The sequence below is a fragment of the Sitodiplosis mosellana genome, unplaced genomic scaffold (genome assembly GCF_009176505.1).
Source record: "Sitodiplosis mosellana isolate CC-2019 unplaced genomic scaffold, AAFC_SMos_1.0 Smas_scaffold_6181, whole genome shotgun sequence".
NCBI lineage: Eukaryota > Metazoa > Arthropoda > Insecta > Diptera > Cecidomyiidae > Sitodiplosis > Sitodiplosis mosellana.
The window spans coordinates 3,738,605-3,750,750 of NW_022601422.1; positions in this window are offsets into that span (position 1 = coordinate 3,738,605).

Consider the following 12,146-nt stretch of genomic DNA (forward strand, 5'->3'; position numbering starts at 1 on the left):
TCATTTTGTCGTGATGAGCACGTGTATCAAAAAACGAGCAAACGCCAATTATATCAGCCGAATACTTGGTTTAGTTCGTATAATAGAGTCCAATTGATTCCAATGATGATCGAAACGAAAAAACAATCTTGATATTCTGTCTAGAATGATCAAAGGTTCTCTTTTTCTCTTGCTCTCTCGTGCTCTCATATGTCGACAAATCAATTCAAATCGAATCACAAGCAATGACAAGCCGTTTGACCGTTTGCGTCAATGATCAGTTCACTGTGATGCCAAAAATCAAATCTCTTATCGATATGCGTGCGCGTATATTTCAATCGCAAAGCAGAGCACTTGTTTTGAATTCGACCACTTGAAGCCATGTGAAATATGCTCAAGGAAAACTAAGCGTTTGTCTGCTTTTGTTTTGATTTTCGTGTATACATACACACACCGGGCGAGTGTGTGCGATTCATACGGAATTCCAACAATTTGCGCGCACGTCACCAAATCAAGTGTGATCAGATTGTTGAGTTTTGTTTTCTTCTTTACTGAACTCATCGTGGAGCCCCATCTATTGAACTGATGGCGGTTCAATGAGTCTCACACTTTTGCACTTCAGACGCATACACGCTTGATTTTTTTTTTGCACAGTTCAGTGCGCAAAAATGCATTGCAATCTTGAGAGAGTGTACACTTCACTTTGAAATAATTGGACGTCTCATTGGACGCGATGCAATAACCTAAACCTGTATAAATTGTCAGGATGAAGTGATTTTGATTTCACATATTCGCTTTGAATTCCGTTTTGTTGTGGATTACCTTATGTAATTTATGGCATTTTTTGGGAAAAGGTTAAGCTGTGCCAAGATCGATGCACCCTAATAAATTACCGTTTCCAAGTGATCAAAATACGAAATTAGAGTTAAGAAACAAATTGCTTCCTTATAGAAAGCTTTATTTTGAAAGTCTTCGCTTTGAAAAGAGGAATCTTTGCATTTGGAGCCTTCTTATGATCAAAGAAGAACTCAACTTCTGGGGAGAATTCTTTCATTTCAAAAGAATCAGTTTTCTCCTCATAAAATGAATTATTCAGTGTTATATCACTAGTAAATGGATTATAATCCATTCACGTGCACCTTTCACTTGGGCGCATGCAACCGATAAACGGAGTAAATGCAATGGCTTAATCCAAAGCATGAAAAAAAGCAAAGAACGTTCAGTTTAAGTCTTAAGCCATTCATGAGCACCATAAAACCTATCTACTTGCTACGATAAGCATTGGCCCTGGCGTTCCATTTCCCAGCGATTTTGCCCGCACTCAAACTGTACGATCGAATAGTTGAATCAAAATCGAATTGCAAATTAATTAAAACGAACGGAGCAATTAAAACAGAATTGAAATGGAAATGAATGTTGTTGGATCGCGCACACGCCGCCACATTCAGGTGGCTGGTTTGTGCAATGGCAGGCGTGAAGTGCAGAAAAGATGAATAAGTGGCGTGCGCGCGCGTCCGCCATGGTGATTATACGAAATAAATCAAGTGGCCATGCATTGCAGAGCACACGCAGAGAGTGCTGGCAATAATGTGTCTCTCCCTAAGTAGGTGTGCCGAAGTCGTGCCAAACCGAGATATGCCACCAGATACCACACCGCGTATCAAACAAACAGCTCTCGATGAAACAAATACATCGCAACGCAGACGAGAGAGGAAATAAAAATTGCGGCGAACATGAAAAAAAAAAATGTGCATTGCATTTTGAAGCCGAAGAAATTCTTGCGATACGATAAATAAATATTATACACGTTCACTCAACGAGAGAGTGCGAATTGAATCGCACGAGTGCCATTTGTGTCGCGCTGTAGACACATGAGACCTACACGATCACCAAACGACGCATAATTCGAATAAATGCAATTTAATAAGTTCATTAATTAATAATGTAATATGACGAAATCGAGACACTGAATGAAACGCAGACTCATGTGCTCTCTCGCCTATTTGAAACGGTTTGTTTTATTCATTCTGGTGCATCTAGAATGGCAGGCCGATTTGTATGCAACACACGCGCTCAACTATGCAAATCATGTAAAATATTTTGAATGAAACGCGAACATGTAGTCAGCAGAAAATATTGAATTCTTTTTATTTCTGCAACCAAAAACAGAAGAACGGCAAGACTATTGATCCAAGGGAAAATCTTTTTAGGGCCGAGAAAATGAATTTACACGTCTCTTTCGGTAGAGAAGCAACAAAGGCTGTTTTTGCAAGGAAAACAAACAATAACGTCGATTTTTTACTTCGAATGCGAAACTTTTATTCGAAAAATCAGATAATTCGTCATTTTGTTCACTGAATTCTCTGATTTTGCCAGAATGTTCACTTTCATTCGGTATTTCTTTATTCGGAAAGAGAAAGACCAAAAAATGCGCTAGCGCTCGCTTGGGCGTCCATCAGGTACACGTAACATTGTTGCCAATGAACTATTTCGTGCCACCGCAACCGATTGTACTCTCAGTATGTGAGCAAATGCGCTGAAATTGATAAACATACACAGACACAGCGCTCGAAATGCGATCAATCGTTGTTGTTGTTCATTGTGTCCAACGAAGTGTTGGTTCGCTCATCAAAATCAATCAAGCTGAAGTAGTTAATTTAAATTGAGTGACATGAAGCGTCGATAGAGTGTCATGTTTTCATTTGTGCGAGAATCATACACACAGTGTCTCCCTGTGTGCGCGCTCAATCGCGCCTGAAAAAGTAAAATGTATTCGAATGAAAATATGCGGAAGTCACAATGTGGTTAAAATTGAAAACCGATATTCTCTCTTCGATCTCTCTGTCTCTCGTGCAATAATCAATCATTGATTTGTTGTGCGTTTTGTTTCGATTTCATGTGACAATATTTTGTTTTTTTTTCCCTTGCTTTTCTCTCTCTCCAAATCACTATCTTTATCTTATAATAAAGTGTAACTTGTGCAACGCGATGAAATGGCTCTGCCTACACACAATATAACAAATGAGATGAACGAACGACCGCTTGTGCGCACCAATTGCATTTGGAAGCGCGCACGAACGCTCACTCTTGCGTTGATGACAATTTAGATAAAATAAGCTCAGAGCCGAGAAAACAAATCAATCGCAAGTGTACAAACACAGACGACAGCCAATCGTTCAACGAGAAAAAAGAAAACGGTTGAAAGTGACGGCGACGGCGGTGTTGTTGTGAGATTTCTTTTTCCCATTCGTTTGATTAATCTTTTATCGATTCACAATTATTTCAAAATGCTGCAACAATTTATCCACTTCATTCTTCCACCGCTTCTGGGCTTTAACCCAATCATTTTTCGATCGATCGGCACCGGTTCCGTCTCGCGATTCCATTGAAACACCGAGGCACACAACAAAATGCAGCCACAGCAACCAAACACTGATTTCATTTGCAACTGTCAACAATATATTCGTTTTTCTTCACAATTAAAACGAGATAATGAAGTAGTTTTGCACTCAAATTACATTTCACAATCTGCCAAAGAGTTACGATCGCTGTGGAAAGTGTGTATGTGTCTGTGTTTTTTTCTCGACCGGGACGCGAACTGATGTCGCTTAATTGCGCCGCATGCCAACTATAACATGTGTCCACAGATTATAATCCGACAACAGCAACATGTATCCCCCTCGTATTATTTTACGTGCACGTCATTTTAATTGCAGATAAGTTATTGACTTTGTTGCACGAAATGGCCAACGGTGTTTGAACACTTGAGAGGAGCGTTGAGGAAAAAAATGGACAGTTTTATACATAGTCCTATGCATACACTTTAGCAATCCATGGTAGTTAGTCTTTGATTCATTCAAAAATGGGTATTCAAAGCCATTTGAAAATCATACATTGATTCCATAGCAAATTCAAACTTAATACTGGATTCCAACCATTTCCCAACGATATCAATTGATTTTGAACGGTTCACAAGGACGATTGTTCGAGTGTTTACTGTATTTAATGATGGCATCTTGTGCGGCAAATATCGATTCGCTGGAAATTGAATTAAATTAAAGTCTTTATTAAACTTGGTTTTTCTATAACCGTTCGATGATGTTTTTCCCCCCACTTGATCGATTCAAATCGAGTGACTTTGTATAGAAAAGCCGATTAAATGGTCAAGATAATTGGATGTGATCTTCATTTAGCTTCATTAATGCAAACACAAAGTCATATTTGCAAAAACCAAGAGCGTTTGTGTGCATGATTCAAGCAAAGAAGAAAAAGTGTCGTTTTTTCCTCTCTCGCTGGCAATTTCTGTGTAATCAATGTATATTCATTACGGGCTTGCTGGCAAAATTGCCGTTAAATGGCTGCAATTACAAAAAGTAAAGGCATTCATTGAACATGGAAATCGATTGTTGGCAAATCAATGGCAGTGTTTTTGCCCCAATGGTGAGCGGGAGAAGAGAGAGAGAGAGAGAGAGAGAGAGAGAGAGAGAGAGCGTAAAAAGGTGCCAAGCAAATGAAATTTAATCTTTTTTTCGTTTCTTCTGCTTCCTTGGCATGTAATGGCAAAAGCGCAATTCAAATATGCACAATGTAGATTGAGTGATGATCGTGTAGTGCACTGCGACCATGTTCGGTGTCAATCCGTTGCATTCACATCGAATCGCTTGTGTGCCGATGGTTTCGAACGAGTTAAAAAAAAGAACGACTTTTTGCACATATTGATAATGACATATAGGAAATTGGCCTGTTGGAGGCCGTACACCAGTTTTTTCCTTCGTAAATCAGGCCAACAAAAGAGTGTGAAACAAATGGCGGCGAAATGTAATTTGTCGATTTAGATTTTACGCTCGATTTAAATAACGTGCGATTGCACGGATCGAACAACAAAATTCTTCGTTGCACTCTTTTCGCAACCGTCGAGATTGTATCAAATGATTTCCTTTTAGCGCCACAACCACTCATCGTCGACAAGTTGCACTTCGTCGACACAACAAACGCAAAAGAAATGAAAAACAACAAATAACATCCAACGACTGTTGATCGAGCTGCAAGTCTTTTCGTGAATAACGGTTTGCATACAAAATGTTTACAGTAATTTACTGTTGCAGAACACACACACACATCTCTCTCCCTTTCTCTCTATCTCTCGCTCGCTCGCACTGCCTTTGACACACACACATACACACCAGCTAATTGTGTCAGTGTTTATTTGTATCTCTTGTGTGACCGTTTCGCCGAATTTCACGATGCGAATCCCCTCATTTCAAATGGATTTCACGCGAATCACCATGTTCTTACAATTTCTCATTCATGTCAAGCAAGCAGAAGAAACAAGATCGCGTAAAAAATGACTCTCAACGTTTGCTAAAACAGAAACAAACCATTTGGCCGCAATTTCAGTTGATTTTTTCATCTCTCTGCATTCACACCATTTACTAGATTTTAATTAATATTCGCAGAATTGGCCGCAGCAACGATGGAGGCCGGTTTTTAATTCAAACAAGACAAATCGCTTGAACTTTGCACTGTTTTTTTCGAAAGATTGACGTTACTTAGCTTCGGTAAAATGCATGATTTAGAAAATTAATTGATTCATTGCGAAGAAAATTGAATTATTGAGAAATTGTGGTTTCAAAAGACATAAGCTGTCATATGATTACAAAAATGTTCACGAGAAAAATCGAATTTTTGATCAAAATACGTGATTTTTCAATAACCTTCTTTGCATCAGACCCACAAATTGTGATTCATAATGAGAATTTAGAACTGAAATCTGGGAATATCGAAAAGAAATTCGAATGTATGTGAAATTCCCACTGAAACAATGAAATGTTACTCTTCTGAACTGTTTACATTTCGCAAAAGAAAATCTAAATATAAAAAAAAAAAATGAATTCCTTACAAAAAAGCAATCTCGTTCTAATACGCAGCAAGTGATCGTTAATTGTTGAATGAAATGTGCGTTTCATTTACAGCTGATTCAATATTTTGCTATGGCATTTTTTCCGCATCGAATTTGTCACATCGCCGTACATTTCGTGTGTGTGTGTGTGTTTTCTTTTCTGCGTTTGCATAATAATGACTCACTTTGAATGGGTCGTAGAATGGCAGAGAGAATGTTTATAAATATTTCTAGTATTTAAACAAACAATGTGCAATCTTGCAATTTTAATGAGAATGGGAGAAGGGAGCGAGAGAGCGGGTGAGTCAAAGCAGGAAATGTAAACACACCGTTTTTCAATCGATTGTTCATGGATTGAAGCAATTTGATTCACGCACGTGCACATGATCAAAATGTGTTGTGGCTTTGATTAAGCCGTGCTGATATCAATATATCAGAATTTTCATCGCATTTTCGGAATTTGCATAGTTTAAATGTGACAAAATCCATCGATATAATGTGTGTCTGCCCGCGCATCAAATTGGAAAATGGAACAAAGTGTTGCAAATTGGCTAATATGTTTTATTCGAATTTTTGTCGTGCAATTTATGCCAACGCTAAGACTCGAGCAGAACATTTATATTGATTTTAAGACTTGAGCAAAGGCGCCGATTTGATGGCATCGACTTGAGATTTGAACAGTTAAATGCTTGAGATTTAGGACAATAAAAATTTTGCGACTCTAAAAATGGGGCTTCTGGCATTTATGCGATACCAGAGCAGGATTTTCATATTCAACTTTCCAATTCACCAAAGACACTTCAAAGCCAACGCAATTAACCGAAACAAAAAAAAAAGAAGAAGAAGAAACCAGATGGAGAACGATCCAAAAGAATCGTCACACTTGGGATTAATACCATTAAAAGAGCTCAAAACAACGAAACTGACATGAATTTAAGTAGTAACAATCAAATGGTTGTGCTATTCCATAAATATGAAGTCGATTATAAGTCATTTAATTTTGCGTCAAAAGATGATAATGTTACGGCTTAAGCTTCATTAGACAAGAATTCAAGCACGAATGCGTCGACAAAATGTATAGCATTTTGTAAAGCCGCAATTTAGCATAAATTAGTTCCAATACAACCATTTTGATTTGTTTTCGATTGTTTTTTTTTTTCGGATGCAAAATGTTTGACTTTATTTATGATTTTTCCACCGTGAATATGTGCGCAGCAGCGTTTCTCGACAATTTTTCGATCAAAATCATGGTGTTTCTCTCTCTTTTTTGCTCTTCCTCCCTCTCTCGCTCGCTCGCTCGCTCTTCCTTTTCTCACTCCGAGCAATTGCAACTACCTGAATCGAATTTCCATCGAAAATATGTTGCGGATGAGAGAGAAAAAATGAGTCCAACTAATAATAGCCATTGAACGAGGGAGGGAGAGAGAGAGAAAAATCTAATCTATATTTAATTTTCCGTTGATTCAATGGCATGTGTAAAAAATTGCCGTGAATTGGTATCAAGTGCGTCAGAACGCAACAACAAGTGAATGGTCATAAAAAATTTGTCACGACAAACAATGGAAATATTAATTCAAAAACAAATCGATTCGAATCATGTGTGTGTGTGTGTGTGTGTGTGTGTGTATGTATGCGCGAGTTGAAATATAAATGAAACGAATTCGGATGGGGAAAACAAAAAGGTGATGGAATTTGTGTTGAGTGGCTGTATCGGAACACCGAATGATTCCCATTGTATACATACACAATGTGTTGTTATGAACGAAAATGTCATATTAAATCGATGATAACCATGGTGACATGACGGTCAAAACTCTCTCTCGCTGGAATGACAACAGAATATTCCGGTTCAATTGGCCACTGGCCGAATAATTGTCACTGCTATATGCTTGGAATAAAGTGAATGCGCCCAATTTATCGATTAGTGCGTGTGTGTCTTGGTTGTTTTACTTTCAGATTTTCTGGCAAATGACATTCGGGCATTCGATGATGGTTGCCGTATGTATAACACTCAATTTTGTCATGTTTAGTGTCCACATGGATTCTCACCACCATCGGTCAAGCGAGCAATTACGCGCGCCCGCGTTCATTCTCGCATTACAAAACTGTACACAAATCAATTTCAATCAATTTCAACTCGCAGCCAAAGCAAATCATACACACACACACTCACTGCGAAGTAGAAAAAAATCATAAATAACGGCTGCTATCGAAAAAAATACCAGAAGAAATTCACAAAATTGCAAGAAAAAAAAGAAGAAACACCCGGAGAAAAACAATCTCGTAAATGTGTCCAGCATGCATGCATATAAAAAGAAGTCAATTGATGGCGATTCGAAAATGTAATGTGGGTTTACAGCAATGGAGAGACAGAATAAAAATTTCCGTTGATATATATATAATTTAACGAATGAACGCTTGTCGTTGACCGTTCAAAAAACAATATCCGTATCGACACTTTTTCTGCGGATCGAACCAACCGAAAGAAAAAAAATAAATTCATTCGATTTAATTGATTTTTCTCCAACTTCATCTCGCGATAGAGTTCATTCAGCAGCGTACACGCGCCCATTGCGATCGGCTAAACACTTTAGCTTGCTTGAATTGACAGCTCTATTTTGAGCAAGAAAAAAAAAACCACATTCATGTATGCGTGCATGTAATGACACATACACACTATCTCCGATCGTACAAAGTCATGCTTGAACATGTGTTTAAAGGTTTCTTGTCGTTCTGAAGTACGTGCTTTCGATCGTGACTTAAAGATTCTGTACCGTTGTCGTTGAAACAATCAAAAGTCAATAAATAAATGACAGCTACGCAATTGTTACGTATGGCAAGCGAATAAAAAGGCAGCCTTTCGCCGCGATCAATCGTCGCTGTGTGTATTTTCCGTAGTGTATTGTTCGCCTTTTTTCTGATTTATTTGTATCGCCTCTTGTTCAAGTTGAGTTTATGAACAACGGCCGCAAGCGTATGGCCGTATTATTTTAAACAACAACACCAACAAAAGCCCACTATTGTAAGAAACATCACCAATTGGCCGACTATATTTGGATATGTTATCTTTCACTTTGAAGTGCCTATATCGGTGACGAGTGATATTTCCGTATCGCAAATCGCGCGAATACATGGACTAAAGCGAACAAATTCCATTCTACCCACTAATGCTAATCCATGACGCACAATTTTTTTTTTCTCACTTCAATCGGCACATTGGCCCTCCAAATTGGCATAATTTTTTGTTTCGTTCAACAAAAAAAAATGTGAATTTGTGACTTTTTTGTCGATTAAAATCGCATAAATTTTTTTGTATCTCTTTTTTGTTCTCTCTCTCATTCTTGAAATAGAACGAAAGTTCAACGACAACGAAATCAAATCGATTCCAAACAATTCGTTTGGTTTGAGGAAATAATTCGGTAAGGCATGGGAAAAAATCAGTTAAGGAATGATTGACTTGGTGAAAAAATTAATTGCAAGAATAAAGTGAATGGTTGATTTTGATTTTTTTTTTCCTCCAGAAAATAATGAAGCTGTTGAAGTTAGCGAATGCATGGGAGATGATTAATTTCGTCATGGAAAATGCAAAGTGTGACAGTGATCGTGCCCTTGAATCGAATGCCATTCATTCTTTTATCTTATCAACATCACATCAATATAGTTTTTAATTCATTTCTTGCTTGTCACACAAGAATTTACACACATGTACTTGACGACTACAGACGGGCGTTCGTTTAAAGTTCGACCATGTTGTTGTTGCTTTCCATTTTGATTTTGGTTTGGTTTGAAATGAACTCTCCAGCGGAATAAATTTCACAATGCGATCAAATATCGAATCCGGATTGCGATTAGTGGGTTTTTTTTTTTAGTTTAAGCTCAACGGAATGTTATCCTTAATGTTTGATGAAATGGCCAAAATTCTAGTTTCAGGAATGACAATTTAAGAATTGACAATGAGACAAGAGTCGTTCTCCCTCTTTTTATCTTTGACCTCTTTGTTAATGAAAAAAAAACGGTTGATGGAAAAATGAACGCTTGATTCGGAAGCTCTTCGCACTAATTAGCAGTCAGCTGTCATTTGATGTGGTGTTTATGTGGCTGAAATAGTGTTGACTGCTATGTGATGGACATGCGATTGATAGACTACAAAACAGGATAAATAATGGGAATTTCATTCAAATTAAATTGAAATCTCTTAATGCTCTGACATTTGCATATGGACGCGCATTTCATTTTTTCTCTCTCTTCTGATCCGGATTTATGTTTATTGCTTCATTTGTCGGCATTGTTATCTAACGAATGGATACCAAATATGTGGTGGAATGAATATTGTTCTCTTTTCTTCGTTCGGGTTTTTGTTTCGTAGAATTTGTGTGGTTCATTGACATTCAACAAAAATCAAAGCAAATCAATTTAATTGCGAACAACGATTTTTTTCTTCTCTTGCTCGTGTGCATTTCGTTTGGTGCTTTGCAAATTGTTTTATTTGGAAACGATTTACGCACCAACAATTCGTCTTATGGGTTTCCTTTGATTGCTCTATTTTTAGTGAGAAACACAGACCACAAATCACGTAATCAAAGAGATTCGGCCTCTTTGAAACAGTTTGAGCGAGTGTGTGTGTGTGTGTGTGTGAGTAAGTGATGTTTTTATTTGCTGACGCCACGCAGCCAACCACCACGATTGATTTCACTTTGTAAAATATTTACTTATGAGCCGCTCTAGATTAAGCCAACTGCACCATAGATTCATAGATCTATTTTAATTAGCATTAAGCTGCGGATTACTTTTGTTTCGTTTTTGTTGCTGCTGTTTTATCTTCGTTTCTGCGCTTTTTGTGTACAAATTGGAGCAAACACACGCATAAACACACAAACAGAGAGAGAGATAGAGAGAGAAAGAAACAGATACAGATGGATAGAGACGCAGAGCCACAGATGAAGACTAGAAATACCAAATGCAAAAACCAGTTGCATTGGGCAAACACTTAATAGCCACTTCAAGTGCACCGCTCTATTATTAAAATTGCATTTGTTCAGACGTTGTGTACGTATGCATGTGTGCCTGTTAGCCTGTGTGCCTCTGTGTGCCTATATTCCGAATGCGAATGATGCATTCTTGTTTCTGAATTCAAACAATTAAAAGCGCGCGCTCTTTCGGGTCGACCCGGCTCATGATAAAAGTCACTTCAACACTCTTTTCTCAACACAAACGCGACACATCAAGCCACAGATAATTTTCGATCACATCATTAAATAATCATGTTTCCTTTTAATTAATCACAATGGCATAGAAAATACGGCACCATGCAGAACAACAATAAAGAAAACAAATCGTCACAATAAATCGCCACTCAAATTGTCAATTCGACCGCTTGATTTGCACATAAAAACATTTAGACAGTCAGAGTGTGGTGACCGAAGGATTTCGTTCGTCACAATTGTACTGCAAATACAACACACATTTGAATGGAATCAAATTCAGTCAAATAATGATTCAGCATTTGCGATTTGTCACGAATCATTTGGGTGACTCTCGGGACTATTTTTGATTGCATTTTGCATTTGGCAAAATGGAAAAATCAAATCTAAATCAATGTCTCAAATTGACCTTTGTTCACATTGCATTTCCATGCGCAATTTAAAATTAAGTTTTATTCAAGACAATTTATGAGCGTCCAAAATTCGGATCTTCTCTTTCGTCGTTTATTGAAGATCATTTCCCATTTCCCATTTTCAATCATCGAATTCTGTTTCTTTCTCTCTCTCTCGTGCTCTCTTGCTCCCTCTCTATCATTGCCTTCTATTTACATATCATTTTATTAGATGCAATTTCAATTTGACAGATAATCATAATAAAATTTTAAACGGGAAAAATTGCAATTTCATGCGAAAACCCACAAAGCGCATGTTAAACACGCAATTAAGTCGGAGCAAATAAAAAAAAGGTTTATTAAAATTAGAGGAGAAAAAAGGTTTCGTTTTAATGATTTAATCAGACTGTTAGCGATATTTTGCCGAAGCGTTTTTGTTGCGAGCACTCAATTAGCTGGCCCCGGCGAAATGCGAGAGATGTGTTCGCTGTTTATCGGCTGATTAAAATAATGCAATTTTCAAGTGGCCAACAGGAAATTGCGCCAGAGCCTATAAAAACGTAATTTGCATAAATTTCTTCACTTGAACTTTGCAGGCAAGCAGGCGCGCACCGATCGTCGAGAGCAAAATGTGTGTGTGCGAGAGAGAGAGAGACATTGAACGTTTATCTGTTC